Genomic DNA, 4,123 nt, shown 5'->3' on the forward strand with positions numbered 1-4,123 from the left:
GCAACTAAAGTGGTGCAACAAGCACTTCACAGAATAAAAGCTAAAACCCCACCTGAATAAATTAATGCAATTAACAGCTTATTTCACTCAGGCATATTTTTCCAGAGAAGTTTGTTTCTTTTCTCTTTTTTAAGAATGTCAAACATCCCTGCACTGAAAACAAAACAAAACAAAAAACACTTTAAAAGCAGAGAAACTGCAAGCAGCAAAAACACACCTGAATGTGATAACCATTTATTCTCATGGACTCTGTCACTTTGTGTTAGCCACAAGAAGTTTTTACTTTTTAAAATATCGGTCTAGTAGGTCAAATTTTCACTTTTCTTTTATAGGAACCTACCCACACATGAGATAGAACTGTGTGAAAACCAATACAATTTAAAGGCCACATTTTGCAAGTTTGTTAATGTTTGTAATTTGTTTGTGTTTTCATTTCAAGTGACTTGGTAGGCAATCAAGTATTAGTTAATGTGTCCTACATATTCTTGAGTTTAGTTTTTGTCCAACTTTTGTCTTTTTACTGAAAAATGGTGTAGCTAAAGGTCTTATAAATGTATAACTTGTCTCAACCAATTTTATCCTGAGAGTTAATATAAGAATTTATACATATTGGAAATCATACAAATATGTACCAACCTTCCCAGTTCTGCCTTGGAAGGCTTTAAAATTAATATAATTTGGCTATTTTTTTTTTTATTCACTAATTAGTGAATTAAAGAAACTTGCCAGGGAGGGAGTTCATGGGCTTCCCTTCCAGAGATGCCAGGTGGATTTTATTGAAATGGCCCGAGTGGCAAGATTTAAATACCTTCTGGTAATAGTATATCAGTTAACAGGGTAGCCAGAAACATTTCCAGCCATTTCAGCAACTACAAGATCAGTTATTAAAGTATTTTTAGAACAAATAATTCCAAAATATGAGACTGTAGAAGCAATAGACTCAGACAAGGAAACTCATTTTACAGGAAAAATTATTCCAAGAAGTATGTCTCCTTTAGGGATACAATAGAACCTCCATACCCCCTGGCACTCCCAGAGTTTGAGCCGAGTTGAAAGGATGAATAGAGAATTAAAGAAACACCTTCTGAAGCTGATAATAGAAACTAAGATGCCATAGGTATGGCTCTTGCCACTGGCTTTAGCAAGAATAAGGGCCAGACCCAGAAGAAGTATTCAATTATCTCTCTTTGAATTGCTATTTGGAATTCCTTACCCTTGTAATTCTCAGCCTAGTGGGGGGATAGAGATAAGTGATGTATATCTAAAACAATATGTAACCTGGATACTGTCTGTTGTGAAATCTCTTTGACAGGAAGCTCAGCTGGCATAGACCCTGCCTTTGGACTTTGCAGTGCATAATATCCAACCAGGAGACTGGGTCCTAGTTAAAGAGTGGAAAGAAGCACCACTGGTGGCTAAGTGGCATGGACCTTTCCAGGTGTTGCTGACCACAGAAACAGCCGTCAAGACAGCTGAACACAGGTGGACCCATCACACTCGAGTCAAGGTCTCTGAGGTCCCAGAGATTTGGACATCTCAACTAGAGGAGAAAGATGAGAGGCCACAACTGACACTCCACAGGAGTTGAACAGAGCAGTAGCCGTGCGTCGACATTGGGGGAAGCCCTGAATGCCTACCCACAGAATGCCTGCTGAAATAGTTTATGTGGGCATCCCTCCTCTTGGATCTGCAGTCATTGGGATCAGTCCTGGCTGTCATTGCTTTCTTTATGCTAAGCTGTTTCTGTGCCATCACTTGCCACAGGTAGTGCAGAAAACAATGTGAAAGTGAAAATTAGGTTAGGAGATAAAATTACACCATTAGAATGTTCCTCTTAATAATCTTACCTTTATATTGTCAGTTAGGTTGGGGGCAAAAGTAAGAAAATAATTTTTTAACCTTAAGAGAAGGAGTAGCAGAAACCTTTAACCTTAGCAATTGTTCAGTCTACAGAAAGCCAGGAAGATCTAAAAACTAGACATGGGTGGCCAGCCTAGTCAAACCTAAATGGTAGGTTAGCACCCTAAGTGAGGTCCATAATAGAACAAGATTTCTGGGATGAAGAAAGAAGTCCATGGTGGCTTCATTCTTCTGAAAAAGGCATTTATTGTCTGTCGCTGTTGGACACAAAGTAGAAGGGTGGATTCAATCACAGCATCCAGAATGAGATGCTAAGGAAAGCTTTATTATCCAAACTTTTCAGCTTTTTATAGGGTATTACGGTACCGGTTTAACATGATTGGTAAAGGAAACACCACCTCTCTGTCCCATTGGTGGGACAAGAGAAAAACACACTAACCACAGCTGTACAGAACTCTTTTGAGAAAATGAGATTATTTACAATAATAGTCCTTGAGTGAGAGATGTTCTCATGAGACTTTCCCTTGGGAGCAGATCAGCCACTGACAGGGTGGAACTCTCTCAAACTTAGAAAAATCAGGTTCACAATTGTCTTAATAGAACAAGAAGCATATATAAGAGAAAAAGCGTTTGTGACTAGACTTTACCTTTGGGTTTAGATTGTTGGATCCCCAACTGCCCTCCTTATCTTATGATTGTTCCAAATATCAAGGCAGATAAAATCAAACACATTGAGCTCACTAATGGTAGCTGAGTAAAGTGTTCCTTCAATAATTACCAAATAGTTTTTAAAGGCTGTAAAGCAGTGGGGAAGGATAAGTTTTTTGACCCCTTATGAAGCTGCCCCTGAGAAAATTCCACAAACAGGACACATGCTGTCTGTGACTATTAATAGAAGTGACAACAGCAAATGGAAGTCAAACCCTCTTTAATAAATTCTAGTCCAGCTCTAACAAAACAATTGTGGGATGTAAATGCAGGTAGGAACCTCATATGGAAGCTTGGAAATGTAAATACTGTAATTCTTATGGTGGGGCAACTATTGTTGAGGGACCACTTGGTCCCGGAAGCAAGCTGGTTTTTGACCCACCAATTGAAGATAAAAATTAGGAAAGTCCATTTGCCAACAGGACATGGACTTGAAAAGGGCATTACTAGATTTGTGGCCAATATGCTTACCACAAGTTACCCCCAAACTAGTCAGAGATATGTTATGTGAAGGACCATGGTTCCTTCAGCTACCACAAGTTCAAGAAAATCAGTTAAGAATCAAAGTATATGATGATCGAATTAGAAAAAAACAGTTAATTGATGCATCCCTGGCTGGAGGGAGCATCCAGAAGTAAGGTAAAAATAAATGGCCACCTAAACAACTCATACAACACTACAGACCAGCCACTTAGAATTCTACTGAATTAATATCAAGCACCAGAATACTAATTTATACAACTTATTCAATGTGTGATCTGAGATGCAAGTAGTAGCCATACCTACTAATCCAAAGATGGCTACAAAATGACAGAAATTAATATTACTGCAAATAATTGCAAAAGCAAAAAATGCCAAGAACAAGAAATTAAGTCAATAATAACTAAAGTTTGTAAAGGCAATTATAAGAAAAATAAAAGAAGGATTGAGAGAAATGACAGATTTGTCTTTACAAACAAGCTGTGGGTCTGCTGGTATATAAAACTAGCACTGAGAGATAAAAGAAACAATGGGAAAAATTCCATTGACTTATGAGTTGAAAAAACATGTTTGCCTTTACAAACAAACTATAAGTTCGCTGGTAAATAAAATTAGATATTGAAAGATGAAAGAAACAATGGAGAAAAAAACCCAAATTCCATAAGAATTAAAAATCAAAAGGAAATATTATACATTTGAGGATAATGTTAAGTATCAGACATTCTGGGAAGTCTGTACCTCTCGAGTACCTCAGCCTATGGGGAAAGAGAGAAGGGACAAGCGGCCGGGAATTAAGATAAAAAGGAGGCTGCGCCCACCAAAAATTTGAGAGACCCCAGGGGAATGCCCCATGGCCTCTCCCTTTATTGTAATGAAGAAAAAAGGACTCCTCTGTCTCCTTTTTGGACATAAACCTCTGTGGTTTGTGGATTAATTTTCCTGACACCTGTTTTGGTAGGTGAGTGCAGTAGACCGAAGATGGCACAGGTTTAGTAGATGGCAGCTGTCCACAGGGCCAGGGCAGGCAACTGGCTGCTTTCCTGTGACTACAATAGTTACTGCACTTTCCATCTCC

The sequence above is a fragment of the Parus major genome, chromosome 5 (genome assembly GCF_001522545.3).
Source record: "Parus major isolate Abel chromosome 5, Parus_major1.1, whole genome shotgun sequence".
NCBI classification, from domain to species: domain Eukaryota; kingdom Metazoa; phylum Chordata; class Aves; order Passeriformes; family Paridae; genus Parus; species Parus major.